At 40.7% G+C, this 21,709-nt stretch overlaps 1 protein-coding gene across 6 annotated transcripts in view; it reads left to right on the top strand.

Moving 5' to 3' along the window:
- Positions 1-21,709, top strand: part of NFATC1 (nuclear factor of activated T cells 1) — a 359,353-nt gene that overhangs the window by 198,827 nt on the left and 138,817 nt on the right. The window lies entirely within an intron of this gene.

Below are 21,709 nucleotides of genomic sequence, written 5' to 3'. Positions count from 1 at the left end.
CGCCCACCCGGATCCCGCTGCCACTGCCGCCCGCCCGAAACCAACGCGTGCCCACCCGCCCCCGCGGCCTAGATTAAACACGCGCCCACCCGGATCCCGCCGCCGCTGCCACCCGCCTGAAACCAACGCGCGCCCACCCGCCCCCGCGGCCTCGATTAAACGCGCCGAACCGCCCGCGGCCTCGATGGAACACCCGGCTCCCGCCGCCGGCCGCCTGGACCCACGCGGCCCTCCGGCTCCCGCCGCTGCCTGGATGACCGCACGTTTCGGAAAGTGACAGGTATTTAAAAATTTTTATTTTTTTTTTTTATAACATTCAGGTTTTTATATTTTTGGTTTTTTGTTTTTTACACTTCCTGGTACCTGTCATTTCAAATGTCATTTGAAATGTCATTTGAAATGACAGGTACCAGCGCACCCAGGTTACTGTATAGGCGCTGTACTCAGCGCCTATACAGTAAAATGGGTTGCGCGGGCATAACCCTTCCCTATCGCTTCACAGCCGCGGCATGCATTTGCATGCAATTAGAAGAGAGTATCGGGGAGTTAGTGAAGAGAACTGTGCGTGCGGGGAGGAAGGGTGCGCCTGACACTGCCGCACTGTTTCTACCGCGGCCTTACTGTATTGACCTGATAATTGGGTGAAGGGTGGAGATAGGGTTTTGAGCAGAATTAATGCATTGCCACTGTGCAACAAGTGTAAGACACCTATGTATACATTCTGCCTGTAGAAGTTAGAAGATAAAATCAAAACTCAACAAAAGTGATATGTCTTAAGGTAGAGTAAGGTAGGATATCTGCTTCTCTGTTGCTTGGCCTGTTGCTTCTTCTGTGAATCTTAATCCCTGTTTGATTTATTGTCCTAAATGCATTAGTGTTTTTTTGTTTTTTTTTGTTTTAGAAATTATGTGGACTAAAAGGTGTATATGGTTTTATTATGGCCATGGCTCCATTTTTTTCAATTTCCTTTCTGTTCTCTATCCAGCAAAAAGAAAAAAATTATATAACTAGTGACTGTGGGATAATGTGTAATTTACTACTTTGTTACTATAGTAAAAATTAATTGTAGGTATGGAGATGGATCAGCTGTTTCTGCCCATGTAACTGAGAAGAGATGGCAATTTAATTACATTGCATTATGTGTCTTTAATTTTGAACCAAAGTGCACAGACTAAGCTAATTTACAATTAGAAACAGTATGTAAAGCTATTGATCCTTCCCTAAAATAAGAAAAAATGCAAATAAAAAATGTGTACAGTTTTTTTTTCCCCCTACAAATAGTGGCTGCTGATGTTTTGGGGATAAAGTAGTAAATAGGATTATCTGTCTGATTTATTGGTCATCTCAACTAAAATCTTCTAGGATGAGGTCTATATAATTTGCAATGGCCGACTTGAGAAAAGACTGGTAGTTACTATTTGTCTTATTACAGACTTTTTTTTTTCATTTTCTCTTATTCCAGTATTTGTGCTGATATGATATGCAATGTTATGGTCAGTTGTGCCTCCGTTCTTCAGCAAGTGTCATGTGACATGCCTCCAGCCAGTCAGGTAGCTGAAGAAAAAAAAAATGCACCTTACTAAACCTCTTCACATGATGGGTAATCATCTCTTATAAAGACAAAACCTAGACCCATGGCCAGGTCATACCCATAATTACATCCATAATAACTCGGTAAATAAAGCTTTGTCTTATTATCCAGCTGAACAAAGCATCCCTCAGAATGGCCAGTTTTACCGCAATTAATGATTAACGATGGACTCTTTTTCCATCACGTCTTGTAATCAACAATACCCTTTTCTTTCTTAATTGCCTGTGAATTAATTTTACTTTTGCAATAAAAGTTCTTTTTTTGTCTCTTTGTTAAGGAAATTACCACTTTCAGTTTTCTGGGGGTTTTTTTTAGGCTCACATACTGATTTCTTTATAAACTCACTAGTGCTCATGGATGTGACATGGATAAATGCTTCATTTTACTAAGCTCTAGAAGTCTAAAGAGTGTTTTTTTATTTTTTTTTTTTTGTGGCTAGATATTGTTACTGCTTATTTGCTTCATGCCTCCACAGGCAGAGGTACATCTCAATATGGTTCCCAGGATGTGTGTGTGCGTTTTTGTTTTTTTTTTAAACACAGAATTATGCTTATGGCGTAATTCTTAATTGGGTAATTTTAAGATGCTGAATTACAGCAGACCCTTAACATAATTAATCTACCCCTGGCTTATAACTTAATTCAGTCTTGCTGTACCTTTGCCAGTCTCTTAACTTACACTCGGCAGGAAATATTAAAGGAGATACAGTGCTAGTTATAGCATCTCAATTAAAAAAAAAAAAAAAAAAAGTGATGAATTCATATAATGGTCAAGGTTACATCAGTGATTTGCTGAAAAGAAGCATGTGGTGTTCACAGTTTTATATAATTAGCAGATGAGACAGGATAATCAACTACTATTAACAGTAACTAATGTGTAAAAAAAAAAAAAGTGGCTGCATTATTGTATGAGACTATAACGAGAAAAAAAGTACATTTACTGTGTAAAACTGTCTACTTATTGTGAAGCATTTATTCCAGCGAAGACCTATTTGCAAAAGGATTATTATTCAGAGCTGTCAAACAGCTTCACTTGACAGTGCTTGCTGTGTAGACACTGTAGACTAGAGCAGTGGTTCTCAACCTTTTTTCTATCGGGACACACCTGACAGATGGTTCTCAAACTGCCCTGACCCCCCCCAACAGTGGGTTCAGAGCAGAACTAGGACATTCCCTGTTCAATTTACCATACAAAGAAGATAGTTCTGGTGTCATATCATTAACAGCAGCAAACTTTCTTTCCTACCAGGTTCTATAGCCCTCCTTATGAAAAGACAATAATTTATCACTAATGCATATCCTATTGAGAAAACACAATAAATAAGATTGATACAAATTGCCTACATGCTAGTAAAATACCTTCAAGTACAGAAAGACTGTAGATTACAAATATGGAGACAGAAACTGGACTGGAAACCCAAAAAAGCCATTTTGCATATAGTGCAAAACTGGAGAAATAGAAACAGAAATATAGCACCTAACAGACTTCCAGGATCTGCAATGTACACAAATTAATCCGTGCAAAGTTACATCTGTATTATGGAACTCGTTGAAACAGTAACGACCCTACCTATGAAAAGGCAATGCTACAAATATTTAACCAGGCACTTAACACCAATACACCTATTAAGAAAAGAGAACAAGCCAAGCTGCTTTAGATCCCTGTACAGAAACTACAATCTTGCAGAATACCCTTAATCTGGGTCACACATGCAGAACACAGACAGATCCTGACCAAATACAGAATAAAGTGACTATCAAGTTAGTTTGTGTTTCCATTGTTGCACTGCATGCACTCAGTCTGGCTTCTTGTTGTTTCCAGTTCAGTTTGTCTACACATTTCTCTTTATACATGCCTAAAGAAATATAAAATAATTCTAAAACTAGAATAAATGTTTCAAAAGAACTGATAAATAGAATAATATCCAATCATTAAAAACTTATAAACAAAATTATTAAAATTCACCAAACACCAATACAATATTTCGAGTGGCAGACACATCACATAATACCCAATAATTAAAATGGCAGTCAATCAAGAAAGAAACTTAAAAAGCCACCTTTACTTACCCTCTCCAGCAACTCTCCTACTCCTTTCCCTTGCAGGCCAATAGCACACACCAGAAGCAGCAGTGGCTGCTGAAGCTCTGTTTTCACAGTCCTCTTCCTTAGGGCCCAAGTCTAGTCTGATTCACACACCAGTCATCTCCCTCACACTCACCAGTCATCTCCCCAACCAGTCTCTCTCTCTCTCTCTCACACACTCACTCACACACACACACACACACACACACACACACACACCTCCCCGACCAGTCTCTCTCTCTCTCTCTCTCTCTCACACACACACACACTAGTCATCTCCCCGACCAGTCTCTCTCTCTCACACACACCAGTCTCTCTCTCTCTCTCTCTCTCTCACACATACCAGTCATCTCCCCGACCAGTCTCTCTCTCTCTCTCACACACACCAGTCATCTCCCTGACCAGTCTCTCTCTCTCTCACACACACACACCTCCCTGACCAGTCTCTCTCTCTCTCACACACACCAGTCATCTCCCCGACCAGTCTCTCTCTCTCTCTCACACACACACCAGTCATCTCCCCGACCAGTCTCTCTCACACACACCAGTCATCTCCCCGACCAGTCTCTCTCTCTCTCTCTCTCTCACACACACACACCAGTCATCTCCCCGACCAGTCTCTCTCTCTCTCTCTCTCTCACACACACCAGTCATCTCCCCGACCAGTCTCTCTCTCTCTCTCACACACACACACCAGTCATCTCCCCGACCAGTCTCTCTCTCTCTCTCTCTCTCTCTCTCTCTCACACACACACACACCAGTCATCTCCCACACATTTTCTCTTACTTACACACAGTCTCATTCACTCAAATCCACCCCCAGTGAATAAGGCAGCTGATATGCTGCTATAGAAGCAGAGTTGTGACAAGCTGGGTAGTGCAGCAGGAGTGACTCCTCCCAGCCCCACAGCGGTAAGGAGGCAGCACTCAGCTGTTCGACTGATTTCCCAAACAGCCGCGCAACAGGAAATCCCCATGGCCATATTCACAGCTGACGTCTCAGCGCTGCTTTGATTACGGCACAGGCAAACAGCTGAGTGCTGCCTCCTTACCGCTGTGGGGCTGGGAGGAGCCTTGGGACACTATTTCTGCAGCAACAGAAGCATGCCCCTTTCTTCTTCCCGTGTGCCTGGTAATCATCACTTCCTCTTCTGGGCCGCAGGGGTGGGCAGAAGAAAAGGCCATGTTGCCGTTGTCTGCTTCCACAAACACTGCTGCCATTCCCCTCTGATGTGCTGATAGCATGGGCAGGAATGGCAACAGTGTTTGAAGAATTCTGTGCATCTTGCTGGGGTGAGGAGAGGGAGGGAAGAGCAGCAGGAGACCAGGATGTGCGCCACACACCTGCTGGTGCTTGGTGACACGCTGGTTGAGGACCGCTGGACTACTGCATCTAATGATGAGATGCAATGGAAGTGTCCTACAAATTAATGAAATTTAATGCACAGTCTGTAATATGTAGAGTTTCTGAATTCACAGTGCATAATTTTAAACTTTTTAAAAGTAGACTCTAAAAGCAATACATAAGATGAAGGAAAGAATCAGATTTGAAACTGATTTTGCACGAACCATGTTTGCTGTTATGAGACATGCATTAATTTCTGTAGGTGTAAGTGGACGCATTGCTTTCTATCGTGGCATCTTAGTTTGTATTTAAGACCATATTTCATAGTTCACAGAGCATCAGAGTTCAGTTATGAGATGGATGCGGGTTTAAGCTGTGACTCATGGGACTTTTAATGCCTTATGCTACATATCTGGCACATTGAAGATGAGTAATTTCCCTAATTGTTTGGCATTAGCAGGTTTTGGAGATCCCATTAATGTTAAGATATTTTTGTTAATATATTCTGTCAAATAGCTCCACCATGTCAATGGGTTAATCCTTCTGCACACAGTCCCTTCTCATTGTCATTGATACTCTTTCCATGACAGGCTGTTTGCAGGTTCAGCCAGACTAATGAAGTGTTCAGTAGGGATTATTATTGGCCAGCAAGTTGATGGTTTCATGTTTGTCTAGAGATGTAGTTTGGCAACTTCATTCCTTCAGTACCACAAACTTGTCAGTTTTTTCTTAATATCCAAAACAATGAATTTGTATACATTGTGGTAACAGTATCAATTCATATATATATATAATGAATTTGTATAACCACGGAACTAATGATATTAATTTGTATATGACTTTATTAAGTTGAAATTCATTTAAAGGCACTCTTTGCTTACCCTTTAAATATGGTTCAGTATTCCCCTTACCCCTTGCTTGTTCATCGTCCAGATGGTTGTCTTCAAGTTGCCAGTAGAAAACAGAGACGAGAAATTCTATCTTGTTTGGATGTTATCAGTAATACTTTGCCAATCTGAAAAACATTATCAAAAATACTCAGAGCATGTAGGGTACAAAACAGTTAAGCAGGTGAACCTGATTCTAAAGTATACACATGGATGGAGAAAGTTTAGCACGAACAGAGAGGAGGCCTACAACATGTATCATGAAGCTTAATTCTCTTCTGCTGGAAGCCAACTTGTAAAATTTTAGGCACATGGAAGGAAAGGTTTTATAAATAAAGTATGTTTCAGAAAGTTACTCTAGGGAATAGTCAGTAGCCCAGTGATTTGTACTGTCACATAGGAGGACCTGAGTTTAGCATCAGTTCCTTTTGATATAACACTGTGGATCATCTGGAGCTGTGTCATAGAGCTGATCTCTGTGCTCCAGGAGACAGAAGCGGAAAAGAGTACAGTCTGTTTTGATCCTGCCTTGTTGTTTAAAGGTTCAGAATTTAATCTAATAGGTTCTTGGACAAATGTTTTAAAGAACAGCTTTATGAAATCAAAGCTTTTTTTTTTTGGCATGATTATTTATATGAATATTTTTTGGCATTATTTATATGAATGTTTCCATATAGTGTATGTATGTTTTATGGCTTAGTTATATGGAAAACGTCTACTGTTTTTGTGAAATTAAAGCAGAAATCCTTATCTGAGACATGTAAAAAGTTGTCTCTTCTCACCACCAGCAACTATTTTCTTGGTTTATTTACTGTGAATCTGTATTTATTTATTTATTTTTTATTGTAGAGCATTTTTCTTTACCCCCGCATTAAAGTGTAGGGCTGCCAGGATTCTTTCTGTTTGTTTGGTGCATCGGTGTCAACACAGGTGCCACTTACCCACTAGCTTATTGTTGACCTCACTCAATTTAGACCAGTATGCAATTCTGGTTGTCCCATCTCAAAAAGGATACAGTACACCTTAGAAGGAACAGAGAAGAAGAAACAGATGATCAAGGAGAGACTAAAAAATTGGAGGACTCTTCTTCAACTTGAAAGGAGACAATTGAAGGGGAGATATGGTACAAGTATATAAAATTGAGAGAGGGGGAACCACACTTCATGATATAATACAAAAACCAGTGAGTATGCCATGAAACCAGATAATAGATGACAAGTTAAAAAGAAACATTAGGAAGTACTTCTTAATACAACATATAGTTAGCGTACGGAGCTCATTGGCAGACGACATCCTAGAGGCAAATACGTTTGGGAAGACTGATCAGTCACAGGCTGTTTAACATAATGGCAAGTTATGCTAAATGATTCCCTAAACCATGACTACTGGAAACAGAGAGCTAGATTATGGCAGGGGCTGGCCAATTCTAACAGGTCCTTCTTTTTTTTTTTTTTTTTTTTTTAAATATGCTTCCTGTAAGCTCCTGTTACTTGCCACTGTTGGAGACAGTATGTTGGTCTAGAAGGACCTTTGGCCTGATCCAGTTTGGCAACTCTTATGTTCTTATAAATATGGCATATTGCTGTTTTAATGAGGACTTCTGTTCCTACTGTAGACTTATCAGCAGCATCCAAGATAAAACTTTGCCCAGATTGCTGCTGTTACATGACCAGTTTTGTCATTCTGTGGGGGAGCTATTTTAAACCAGTAAACCCTCTTAAAACTTGCTACCAGTGCTTGACATTTTTTGCTGCATAGACAGACTTCCAGAGTGTGCCTGAGTTTTCTTCAAGAAGTTTATTAATGTGCGCGTGTGCTGAGACGTGAATAATACCTAGTAACACAGTGCTGCCGGATAAAAGTGAACCTGTTTTGTTTGCTTATGAAAATGGTGAGCAATACCCAGTGCACATCTGCCTACTCAGCTTCCTTCCTCTGCTCTAAATTTATCTCTTGACAATTGCACAGCAGATAAACATAATTAGGCAGTTGCTTTTGATGCCAGTTTATGGTCACACCTCCTCCTCCTCCTCATGGCCTGGTAGTTTGTCACCTTACATTTTGTCTGAAAGATTCATTTTAAACCAAGAATCTTATTGAAACTGAAGTGGATCACAAGGATAAAAATGTTACAAAGAACAGCCTGCCTGGAGAATGGCTTGTTTTGCAATATTGCCATTGCTGCTACATGGGAGCGGTGTATACACATGCGTTACACTGCATCCTTACACTATTCAAGAACTTGTTGTTGTTATAAACTTGACCAAATTTAAAATAAGGTTAGGGAAAGCTTTATTGAAATTCAGTGTACATGTGTAAACTATACTTATACTTCCATGGGCCCTTCTGCTTCAGTGATTTAATACTATACGTGCTTTCTGGGTTTTTTTTGGTTTTTTTTTTAAGGGGGGGGGAGTTGCATTATGCTTTTACTCAGCAGAGGCTGGGTTCCAAGGTGTACATTTTATGATATTGGCTCTGCTGACTTTTGCTCTTAGTAAAGAGCATAGGACAGCTGCATCAACTGAACCAGCTTTTCCCTGCAGGCAAAGCTGCTGGAAATGGAGTAGGAGGAATGCAACTTGAAGGAGCTAGATTGTTCAAAATATCAACCTGCTTTTGGTTCTCTGGCTTTCATTATTTTTACTCTTATTTCTAGCTTTCCTTTGGGTTTGTTTTTTGTAAAATACTTTGTGTTTCAGGGGGTGGCATTCCTTTTTTTTTTTTTTTTTTCGCCACCGCCTTTTGGGCTTCCGGCTCAGTTGGAACTAGACCATGGTGCCTTCAGCCAGCCTTCACAACTGCCCAGGGATTTTTCACATGTCCATAGTCCTTCCCTCCTGTCTAGCCCAATCATCAGCGACCATCGTTGGCAAGGGGGGGGCCACAGACTAGGGCTCCTTTCAGGAGTTAGTATCTAGGTGTCACTCTTGCATGATGGCTGAGATTCCCTCCCTCCCTCGGGCTGTGAATATGGCATCTGCAGAATCCCTAGCCCCCTTCCCCCCTCCCCAATTAGCCCAAAGACCAGAAGCCCAGCTCTGGCTTTCTGCATGGTACTGTAAGTGTGACACCAGACCCCAGCACACGTGTGCCTTTTATTAGGAGCACACTTACTATTTTGGAATCTCCTATCTTGAATCCACCCTTCAAGGGTTTGGCAGTGTATTCCCAGGCTGTCAGTTGCTGCTGTTAGACCCCCGGGGTAAGCTAAATATTTGAAACCTACCCCAGTCCCCCCACCTCCAAACTGTCAAACAACTAATTTCTGCTTTTGCTTTCAGACCCCCCTCCCCCCTTATTGTGGCTGGGACCTGGGGTCACGTGCCTTGGTCATCCCTTGCCCTGGGTGGTCCCAGCTGTGCCCACTTCTTATAAGTGCGGTCTTTTCAAGGAGTTTTGATAAGCAGCAGCACAATAACATCAATTTGTTGGCGCAGGGGTGTTTGGTGTCCTTGCTCCAACGTGGAATTTAAACAATTCAGAAAAATGGGGATGGGTATAATATAGCCCCCATCAGTATGAGCCTTAGAAGCTTTTCCCTCCCTATAAAATGTAACTCCTGAGGAGTTTACTGTAAAGAAGGTTCCTGTGTGTGCTTTGATGCCCTTCATATCTATAATATGTAAACTGGAGTTGAACAACTTGAATTTCCTGGAACAAGGCAATGGCTAGCTTACATTCTAGAAGTTTATCATGAGATCAGTTTATGTGCAGCAAAAGTTACCAGTATTTTAGCCAAAGTTTTCTAAAAATTCATCACCTTTGTGTTTTTTTTTTTACCTTTTCCTTTGTTTGAAGGAGAATGGATTTCACAGCCTTCGCTGTTATCTTTTGTTGTCTGCTACAAGAGAATATTATGTACAATTGGATAGATCATCTTTGGCTAGAAAAAGCAACACACTTTGAAATCATAAAAGTTGAAGTGAGGAAGATAAAAGAGGAGAAAAATGCATTAAAAAGTATGCATCGAGAACAGTTTTTCCACCTTGACAGTGTTAAAAAAAAAAAATTAGCTGAGCCTTTCCTTGGCCAGACACTGGAGGTGAAACCCAGTGCACGCAGCTCTGCTGTGATGCATTGCTGTCACAAACATATGTAAAACCAAAAGGTTCCAAAACAAAATGCTCTTGTAGAAGTAAAAAAAAACATATTTATAAAGTTTCAGTGCATGCAGCTACTGCAGCTGGACTAGTTTGCAAGATTTAATAAGTTTTCCTGTAAGTGTGTACATTCCATTAAGTACTGATTTATATAAAAGGTTTCCCCCATAGCTACCCAATGGGAGAGAACATTTTATAAATTGGACTAAGTCTTAGGTTGCATATACCACAGCTGTGGCCAGCAAATGAGCAGAGACCAAGGCCAGCAATAGAGATTGGCTGGGGAAACTGTTTTCCAAGTTAAAATCCTTTTTGTTTTCTTTAAATTGTCATGCTTTGTATCTGCTCTATACCTTCTCTTCTTCTTTTCTAAAATTTTGTACATCTTTATTTAATTCAGTCTTGGTACTGTTTTCTTTTTTTTTTTTCCACATTTTTATAAGTTTAACAGAGGAGTGATGCAGGACTTTGCTAGACTCTTTCCTCCTCCTTTAACAGGACAGGTGCCATTTCCAAAATGTAGCAAAACCATTGCGTCCAGTGGTAGCTTGAGCCCTGCACTTCTCTTGGGAAATTTTCATACTTTTGCTATTTTCACTTTCTTTGTGTTTTATTTTTTTATTTTGCTATAAGTGCACAGTTTTGTTAATGTACATCCTTGTTCGAAGTTTGAAGCTGTGTACTTATCAAAAAGTAAGTGCAAAGTTGGCCAAGATAAATTAGCAACTTGGTCAATAGGTCAGCCATTTGTTTCATCCAGTTTTAAAAACTAAGACTGACAGGTGCATACTTTTAAATCAGTGCTGAAGGCAGTGCCGAGATGCTCCTGGGAGCCCCCTTGTTAAAGTTTTTATGAAAAACGTGTGTCTCGGTGAGTGGAATATAGCTGGCGAGAGCCCCTTCCTGAGAAATTGGCAGCACATCCCCGGCTTAAATCGTTCCATCACACTCAGACTGTCTCACAGCACACACTGTTCTTCCTGTAAGCCTTCCCTCTCATCATGTCCAAAGTTCAAATATGCCCCCAATCTTCTCTGGTTACCTCCCCGTTTCCTTGTTTTTTTTTAACCTAGTGGCAATTTATTTTAATATTTATGTGGAGCCTTGAAGTGGGACATCTCAGTTATGACAGATTACTAGAGAGCACCTCGCTCCCCTTGAGAATTTCTGAATTCAAGTGGGTACAGGGAGAGAAAGTGACTTGCCCCAGGACATAGCTTGTAATAGAGGCAGAAGGAAGAGCTGAGCTCCCCATTATCTATTTTCTCTCTGCCTGCAACCTCTCTTGAGAGCTAGGATCACTGGGTAAGTCGCTCTTTGTCATCTCCTGACTCCACACTTTCCAGCTTTCTGCACCAACAGCCTGGAATAGACTTCCTGAATCAGTCCTTCATGCTCCCTCTCTTGTCATTCAAATCCAGTCTAGAAACTCACTGTTTGAGGCAGCTTTTAAATCTTCACCACTTTTGAATAATAAATAAATTTCCCATGGACTCTTATGTAAGTTTGCCCTGACCAGATCGTTTTCTCCCCGGAGCTTATAGTCTCTTATGTGCATCTGTATGGCTGTGCATATCTCTAGTGGTTCCCAGCCATTGCTCTCAGCACTAGGCCCACACCCTTTCTGCAGGGCACATGCAATGTGTGCCTATTGTGCTCAGTTCAAAAACTGTTAGCACTGGTTTTCTCCCAATGTTTTTGCCTCATAAATGTTGTTGGTTTATTAAGCAATAGTCCCAGGAGCAGCGAACTATTGCAAGAATATGGCTTGTAATCTGAATTAAGACTAGCCAAGCCACAGGCAAGATTGCCCAATGGACCTCGAAGGCAATGATCCACAATTGTAGCCCCTTAAATCAGGACGTGTGCTGAAAATAAAATTTAAAAATGGTTAGAAATCTGGTTTTTATTATTGCTGCTATCCACATCTTATTAACTTTATTTTTATTCTGCTTTTTGACTCTTCAGTGGCTTACATTTAGGTACTGTAGGTATTTCCCTGTCCCCAGAGGGCTCACAGTCTCTGATTCTAACTGTACTTTACCAACAAAGGCGTCTTCTGCCAGATCTTGCTGACTGGTTACAGTGAGTACAAGGGATATGATCGCTTCAAATGGATACTGCAGAAATGTATGTGTACCGCATTCATGCAGCATGCAGACTTGCATTCTTAGTGCGATGCAGCACCCATGCATCTCTGTAGGATCCCCCAATTATAACCTCAGAAGAAGGCTTTTGATTCACCTGTATGATCAGAGAAGTGGATGGAGAATTGCCATTACTCCAGGAAGCCTCTTAACTGGTACATCTCAATAGAATTCATTGCGATAAAATAAAACTATAACTTCAATCATGCACTTTATTTTTACAGTATAAGCAGATGGACCCATTTTACTTTCACGTATTTAAGTCACCTGATTATAAGAAAATGTATGGTTGTAATCAAGGGCCCTCTGTGTCCCAGAAGGAAACATTTAAAATGAGAGAAGCTGGGGAAAGATTAGGCAAGACGTTATACATGGAGCATTTGATGAGTTCATATACTACTGAATTTCAGCACAACCCATCAACTGCATTTTATGCCTACAAAAATGCCAAATAAATTATTTTAGAAAGCATCTGTTAACCAAATGAATAAATAATGATGACATTTTTAATGTAGTACTTACTATAGAGCAGAGTCTGTTGCACGAAAATCCATGATTTTGGCAATATATTACATCTAGACAGCTGTGCTTTAACATAAGTGAAACCTCCTGCAAATGGGCCAGGGACACCTATACTCTGTCTGGGTTTTAAAGCATCATTTTGTAAGACATTTTGTCAGAATTGCAGGAATGAGAGAAGACTGCTCCCACTCTTGCATTTCTGACAAAACATTAGTAAACCAGCCCTCATCTTTCATAAAACTGGCCATCTTTCTCCCAGGTCTTACTGTACTTCGAGATGTGCAACAACTGAGCAGCAGGGAAAGGAACAGGGACTGTGTATGAAGTAAAGCAGGCATAGGAAGTATGGATAAAGAGGAAGGGAGCAAGATTAAGCCTCTTAAGCGTCAGAAATGCACAAAATAGCAACTTTTATTTATTATTATTTATTTAAATTCTTTTAATATAACGATGCTCAAGACTAGGTCTTATCGTACCGGTTTACAATGAAACCAGGGGAAAACCAATTAACAATATATAGAAGGTAAAAGTTACATTGAACAAGGGGAATAAACATGGGCTTTGGAAGAAAGGAAAGATTTCAAAATAATACAACTGGAGAGTACCAAGATGGTAACGAGACAAAAGTAAATTAACAAATGGAGATTAACATAAGGTTGCTGAATTCGGCTGGAGAGTTATCTCAGGCAGGTGTTATATCATTTCCAGAGGAAGGAAGAGCAGGGGAGGTAACATGTGGGGGGGGGGGGGGGGAATAGGGAGAGGGTGGGTATGTGAGAGAGTTAATAAAGGTTGGAAGAGGCTTCTTCAGCTGTATGCTTGGGCGAACAGCCAGGTTTTCAGTTTCTTTCTGAAGGATAGATGGCATTGTTCCTGACGTATATCAGGGGGAAGAGAATTCCAATGGAGTGGACCAGCTGTCGAAAGTGCTCGTTTATGAATGGAGTTGTGGACCAAGGATTTGCTTGGGGGAGCCTGGAGAGAGCCTTTGTATGCTGATCTGATCAGCCTTGTGGAGGCATGAAGTTCCAGCGGGATGGAGAGTTGGAGTGAGGATTGTTGGTAGACCGATTTGTGGATAATCGTAAGAGTCTTGAAAAGTATTCTATAGTGGATAGGAAGCCAGTGTAGGATTTTTAGGACTGGAGTGATGTGGTCCTTACGACGTGAGTTTGTAAGGATCCTAGCCGCTGCATTTTGTAGCATCTGTAGAGGTTTAGTGGAAGAGGCAGGGAGACTGAGTAGTAGTGCATTACAGTAGTCAATTTTAGAAAATAGAATGGCTTGAAGAACTGAACGGAAATCATGGAAGTGTAGTAGTGGTCTTAGTTGTTTTAGGACCTGTAGCTTGAAGAAGCATTCTTTAGTTGTGGTATTAATGAACTTTTTAAAGTTCAATCTTGAGTCTAGGGTTGCTCCAAGATCTCTCACCAGGGTTGCTAGTGGTATGGTTGCGTTGTTGGCGACGGGGTTATTATCACTGGGGGAGATGACAAGGAGTTCGGTTTTGGATGTATTGAGAACCAGGTTGAGACTTGATAGAAGGCGGTTTATGGAGTGCAGGCAATTGTTCCAGAAGTTTAGTGTAGTGGAGATGGGGTCCGAGATGGGGATTAGTATCTGCACGTCAGCCGCATATATATTGTGGGTGAGGTTGAGGCTGAGTAATTGGCATAACGGAAGTAGATAAATATTAAACAGGGTAGGAGAGAGAGATGAACCCTGTGGTACTCCTTGTTTAGAAGGGACTGGGTGGGATTCTTTGTCATTTATTTTGACTTTGTAGTACCTGTTGTAAAGAGAGGATTTGAACCAGAGGAGTGCAGAGCCAGAAATGCCTATTTCCTTTAGACGGTTGATGAGGATTGAATGATTTACAGTGTTGAACGTGGCTGAAATGTCAAGAAGGGCTAGAAGGTATGATTGGCCTTTGTCAAGGCCCATCAGGATGTTGTCTGTTAATGAAAGAAGGAGAGATTCTGTGTTCAGGCGTTTCCTGAATCCGAATTGGGAAGCGTCGAGGATGTTGTGAGAGTCAAGGTAGTCTGTGAGTCGTGTGTTAACTAACTTCTCCATTAGCTTGGCTATGAAAGGTAGATTTGCAATGGAGCGGAAATTTCCAGGGTTGGCTGGGTCTAGATTGGGTTTTTTCAGTAGGGGTTTCAGAGAAGCAATTTTTAATGAGTCAGGGACTGAACCTTGACTGAGGGAGCAATTAATGATGTCGGCCAGAGGTTTAGCAATGGTATTGGGTATGGTGAGAAGGAGTTTGGTAGGTATTTGGTCCAATGGGTGCGATGAGGGTTTCATATTCTTGATTATCGATTCGATTTCCAAGGATGATGTGAACTTTTGAAGGCTTTTATTGTAAAGTAGGATGAATGTATCAAATATGCCTTATGTTGAAGAAGAAAAAAAAGAATGCAAGAAACATTCAGTTAAGGCTTATCTTTCTGCATTGGTCATCTTGTATATGAGCTGCATCTAACTGCAAGTTGTTAGTATCATAGTGGGCTAGTTGTTTGTGTTTGAATTTTCTTAAAACAGAGTCTACAAAATCCAGAACAGACTGCAAGAAACACTTATAACTTGGACTTGATTGGAAGGTTCAATGTACCCCAAATGGAAATGGGGTGCTAATGCTGTATTCATTTTTTTTCCTCTCATGCTAAAATAGCGCTCCTTTCTATTATTGCCCCCAGTGGTGGTCTCTGTTTGGTACATATTTGATAAGGCATGTCCTACATATTATTTAGCATCATCTAAATAATTTTGTTACTGTGTTACATCATGGTGGAGAAGTTCAGTAACATGATAAACGATGGCAGATTAAAGGACACTTGTCCTTCCACTGATAGGCCATTTCAAGTCCTCATCTTCATGTTTTATTCTTACATGAATGATTTATTTAATACACTACCCAGGCTCTTTGCATTTCTTATTACCAAATTCTTTAATCTACATGGTCACCAACATTAATGAGACTGTTGTCTAAAGCATCTGCCAACTCCATGCTCGTTGATGACTGTGTATTAATCAGTCACAATGTGACAGTTTACCCCAGCCTTTTTGGAAACCTAATACAGCAATACCCCTGATGTTAGGATTGTAAACAATGCAGATTACCCTTCTTGGAAGTACGATGTAGTCATAGTAATAGTGTTCAGGGTTATAACCGCCATTCCTCAAAGGTTACTCCAATTCTTCTCTACTGTCTTGGGCAATGAGCATACAAGATTTAATACTTAATCCATCACACAGTTCTATACTCCCCCCACCAACACCATGCAGCTTCCCCCAAGCTAATCTGAATAGCTGTCAAAACTAGTGAGGCTGTCATCTAAACATCTGACCTCCTGTGTCTGTCTCTATGGATTTACTGGACAGTATCTGGTGACACCAACTTGCCAATACTAGTTTGATTGCTGGGAGAGTTGTAGCTTATTGGCACCACCCTAGCTACCCGTTGGCCTGTAGAGGCATGGGAGTGTAGCTTGCTGGTGTGGTGGTTGCTGTCCTTAATCAATAAGCCTTCATACTGATGATGCAACTCCACCTTTGCTCTTTGCTTCAAAGGCAGAGGGGGTTAAAGCGGAAAAGAGAAATTGGTTTCAGACAACAACAAACAAGGCACTGAACTGTTCAGTCTGTGATAACAAATAATCCGGGGGGGGAGTTGCTTGATGTGGTGGTGAATACCCTTAACCTATAAGCCTGATATTACTCTTCTGATGCAACTCCAACATTGCTCTCTGATTCAGTCACAGGGGTGGAGGGAATATTGGACTCAAACAGTAACCAACAAGAGTCCTGATCTTGGCAGGCTGGGAGACTGATAAGTATGGGAAACTGATAAGTAATGAGAGCTTGCTGGGCAGACTGGATGGGCTGTTTGGTCCTTTTCTGCTGTCTTTTAGTTCATACTTCCTTTCCTTACCCTTTTGTTTTGTCCTTATCAGCTGTCCATTTGCCTCTGCTCTTGAGGGAGTGAAGGGTAGTCTGTTGGTAATATTGCCTCTCCCAACCCTATACTACTACTGTCATAGAATATAAAGCAAATAAGGAACATTAGGCTGGTTTAGTCTGCCCAGTTCCACTCACTCCTGGCACCTACTACAGATCCCACTTTTCTCCGGCTCTCCCCTCACTTCTTTGCCACAATGTGTTAAAATTGTAGTGGATTGTGAGGAGCTGCAAAAGGACCTTGTGAGACTATGAGACTGGGCAATTGAATGACAGATGATATTTAATGTGGAAAATGGCAAAATGATGCACATAAGGAAAAATAATCCCAACCATGGCTATACAATACTGGGTTCTGAATTGGGAGTCACTATGCAGGAAAAGGACCTTTGAATTCTTGTGGGAAATCTACTGAAATCCTCAATTCAGTGTGTGCTGTGGCAGTCAAAAAAGCAAGTAGCATGTTAGGAATGATCCAAAAAAGAATGGAGACTAAAATGGAAAATATCATATTGCATTTGTATCCAGTCATGGTGCGACAGCATCTTGAGTATTGTGTGCAGTTCTGGTCACCCCATCTCAAAAAAAGACATAATGGACCTAGAAAAGCTGCAGAGGAATGCAAAAAATGGTAAAGGGGATGGAACTTGTCTCCTTTGAGAGGCCCTATAGTCTAGGGCTCTTCAGCTTGGAACAGAGATGGCTGAGAGGGGACCTGATAGAAATTTATAAAAGCATGAGTGGGTGGAACAGGTAAATAAAGGATGGTTGTTTACCCTTTCAAATAAAATGAGGGAACTCTCTATAAAACTAACAACCAGCAGATTCAAAACAGATTGTAGGAAGTACTTTTTTTTTACTTTTTTACTTTATTGAATTACAATTTTTATAATAAAGCATGCACCTTGTAAAAGAAACATGATGAAATAGATCAGATAATGGAAACAAAGTATATATAGATAATGTTAAAACTCATCCAGTAGCCCACAGTCTTGGCGGGAGGAGACTTTTATATTGAGAAAATCAAAGAAGAAAAATGAAGAAATGCATAGCATATTAATTCATGGCATGTACAAGAATTAAATTGACAGTACATTAGACAAGATGGTGGTATCAATTTTTGGAGTTAAAATTAACTGTTCTGGAACAAAAAATATAAAACAATCCTTGTAATTTATAATGTCTTTGCAAGGATATCTGAGAAAGGTGGTCACCCCTATAGCTAGTGTTTCCTGGAATAAAACCAGGAACCCTTTCCTTCTTTCCTGCGTAGCTCTATAAAGCTCAGATAAAATCCTCACGTTTAAACCCATAAACTGAACATGTAAATTCTTAAAATAATTCATTACCAAGCTTAATTCCTATTCAGAAAAAAATGAAACAAACAAGGTTTCCCTCTCTGAAATTTAATAATTTGAGTACTCTAGAAAATTAGAGAGAGCTACACCAAAAGGTGAACTCTGGATGGCTGACCCTGATGGGTAAAAAATATACATTATGAAAGGAGAGTGTGGATTCAGAGGATAATGCCAATATTTCATTACAATATCTTTTCAAAGTAATAAGAGGATTTTCCCCCACAACATTTGGAAAATTCAGAAAATAAGTTTGTCTCAGTCCATTCTCAATATGTTCAACTTGTCTATTAATAGCTCCACAGTCCTGCATAATAGTGACATGTACAGCTTTGAGAGAATCCACCTCCTTTCCCACAGACTTTATCTTCCCACTCACCTCCTGATACTGCACAAAATTGTCTTTAACCAATAAGTCAACTTCCTCTTTGATCACTCAGGAAAAGCTGATTTTAGTTGGACCATGAGCTCCCATATTGAGTCCAATGTAACCACCACCAGTTTGTCAGGGGAAAAGATAGAACCAATGGGCAGCTGACCTAAGAGAGGAATATCATCTCCCAATCTAGACCCTGGAATCCCAGTGTTAGGCCCCAGATCTCCAGATTTACTTCCAAGTTCTAACAGGGGTTCCCCAATGGAGACACCGATGGCAGCAGCTCCTTCATTCCTGGCAGCTATATTGTCGTCTTCAGGTCACACCACCAAGGCATCAGCGTCCCACCAGTTGCTTTGAAGCCTCTCATCAAGGGGGCTCAGAGATGGTTCGTCCGCAGTAGGGGAAAGATCTCCTCTACTTCCCCTGACAACGGGACCTAATGCCACCAGTTCCAACTTGGGGTCCATGAATTGCACGATCGAAAACTGGCCTGAAGAAGGTTAGGGGCTCCAGAGGATAAGCCTGAACCTTTCCCTTTCTTTTAGGAGGTATTTCAAACAGGAAGAATAACAAATTAGGGGACATCAAGCAGAGCAGTTGGAGAGCATGGCAATCATGCTGCCATATTGCTCCTCCCCCCTCTCCCAGAAAGTACTTTCTTACTCAGCACAGAATCAAGCTGGAGACGCTGTTGTCAGAGGACATGATCAAGGTGACTAGCAAAGTGGACTTTAAAAGGTTTGCGCAAGTTCTTGGAGGAAAAGTCCATAACACATTATTAGCCAGGTAGACTAAAGAAAGCGATTGCTATCCCTGAGAGTAAGAGGAATTTGACCGTGGCCAATCTAGGTGGCAAGTACCTGGCAGGTCCCATAAAATAATCTGAGGCAGGATGTTGGGCTTGATGGATCTTGGTATGACCCAGCATGATATGTTCTTGGGGATCCTTTGAACTTCTCCCTTGCTTTTTTATTTTTGAAGTCCATTACGTTTTGTCTCTGTTGGGAGTCCATCCATGTTTTTTGAGTTTAACCCTCTGGAGGCTCATATTGTGAGCTGCTTCTTCTAGAGCATTCTTGCCTCTGAAAAAGTTTTGCTCGTTCCTGATTTTGTGTTTTGAAACATTTGGATTCTCTGTTATATCCCCCTCCCCCACCTTGTCAATGGAATGACTAAAAGTTGTTAACGTAATATAAACACACTTTCTCGCAATATTACAGTTTAATTTCTTTTTACTCTATGCCATAACTTCCAGTCATTGGAAAGAAATGTGTGCAGGTAATTGACCTATCTCCCAACATGTTGCAGAACCATGTACTTCTCCAGTAATTAGTGTATGGCATTATGCAGATGCAACAGGTATAGCAGACACAGGGCCCTATGATGTACATCATTGTGAAGGGAATCCCTGTGAGAAGTCTAATATTTCCCACAGCATTACCTGATTTGCTAAGCTCTTCATGGGCAGGATGTGCACTTGCTGTGAGACTTAAAGGGAACTGTGAATTGAGGGGAATGCGCACCCATCAGGAGTGAAGAATCAAAACAGAAACAGCAACAAGAGTCTCTCCCTGTGTGTAATGCTCTGGTTAGGAAATAGTAGGCCTTTCTCTCCATAAGGACATGAGACGTTTGCCTGATGATCTGACTTCAAGAAACTAAACCATAATCTACAGGAATAATCCCAGCCTACAAACCTTTTCCACCATATCACTTTTGATGATGACTGGTTTATACATGTAGCAACAGGTATTTAAGACCTGAAAAGAGTGGAATATTTACAATTAAAATACGAAACTGTAGCTGGCTGTTCTTTCACTCTGCTGTTTGTTACTGGGCAGATTGCTTCTCTTTTGTCTGCTAAGTGCATTACATAATTGTAAATTAATTGCTCTGTTTAGCACACCTTGCTTTGTATGGTCCTTAGCAAGTTTCCTATCAAAATATACAGGCCCACAACAGCACAGCTGGAAAGTTTTGCTGGTCAGATTCCCAAGAAATTAACTTGTACGTAAATGGCAATGATTTCACTTCATCTATCACTTTATAGGAAAAAATGTAATTGCACAGTTTCATTTGAGCCATTTCAAAGTTGCTTGATTTGTGATGAAAGTTAATCTCTATTAGTTCTATACTATTTGGCTAAATATAATCCAAGGAAAACATTTGTCTTTATTAGCAGAATATACTCAAAACAGATGGCCCTATTCTACCCTTCAGGTTAAGCAAGTGGAAGTTACAATACTAGATTTTAACCACTCAGCAATTGAAAAGCATTCAGTAATTGAGTTACTGATTATGGATAAAATGTAAACTGTTCCAGTTCATTCATATCTAAAACTATGGTCCATTTGTCACTGTTGATTAAAAGAAACTATGCACATAATAGGTAGAGCTGAAAAAAATATGGTAAACTTTAACTATAATAAAGAGGAACATTTCCCCACACATGAATAGCTGGTATGCAAATTGAGCCTTGCCCCTCCCTCCCAATACCCTCTAGCTCCACCTCTCTGTGTGTGTGATAATTGAGCTCCGCCCTTCTTTCCCTGTACTTTTCAGCTCTGCCTCCTCCAGCTTCACCCCTCTTTGTATTGACCAGTCCCCTCTGTACTGCCACACAGTTTACCCAAGCTTAGTATGCACATTCTACTAACACACATCTCAATTACACAGTTCCTACACTTCACAGTATTTCCCTTTCCTTGGACAGGGAACTGTGTAATAACTGTCCTATCGCTGACTATAGGAGGAGCCTGATTTTTGATCAAAAAGAATTTGAGTTCCTTCTCCTTCATAATAATATAGTAAATGATGGCAGATAAAGACCAAATGTCTGCCCTACAAAGTGTTCAGGGTTGTAACTGCAGCTCCATGCAGGTTGCCCCATTGCCATCTTGTTCAGAGTGATAACTGCCACGTAGAATAACCTTAATCCGGTGTGCTAGCTGTAAAATGCAGCTGATGTCATTTGGAGCTCATTGTAGTGAACATTCTGATGTCCTGTTTTTTCTTACATGTTTCATTATGGAACAGACTCCCTGTTATAGTGAAAGTCTCCTGTTATCCATTTCACTGCTAAAGCTGTTGCATATATTCTCACTGGGAAACAGAGAATTCTGTGACAAACCATTATCACCAGTACATTGTCTTAATGTCAGTGTGAAAAGAAACAATAATGGCACCATTCTAGAAATAGATTAAAAATGTTCTTTATTCCATATGATACATACTTGATGTTTCTCTTAAGTCTGAGGAATGGATAAGAAGAAAGCTGCTCTCCCATGAGTTAGGGCCAAGTATTTGACATACTGTAGTTGGTGAGGAGTTCTG

Source organism: Rhinatrema bivittatum, chromosome 2 (genome assembly GCF_901001135.1).
Source record: "Rhinatrema bivittatum chromosome 2, aRhiBiv1.1, whole genome shotgun sequence".
Lineage (NCBI taxonomy): Eukaryota > Metazoa > Chordata > Amphibia > Gymnophiona > Rhinatrematidae > Rhinatrema > Rhinatrema bivittatum.
The sequence above is the reverse complement of the archived record's forward strand: the minus strand, read 5'-3'. Positions and strand labels throughout refer to the sequence as shown.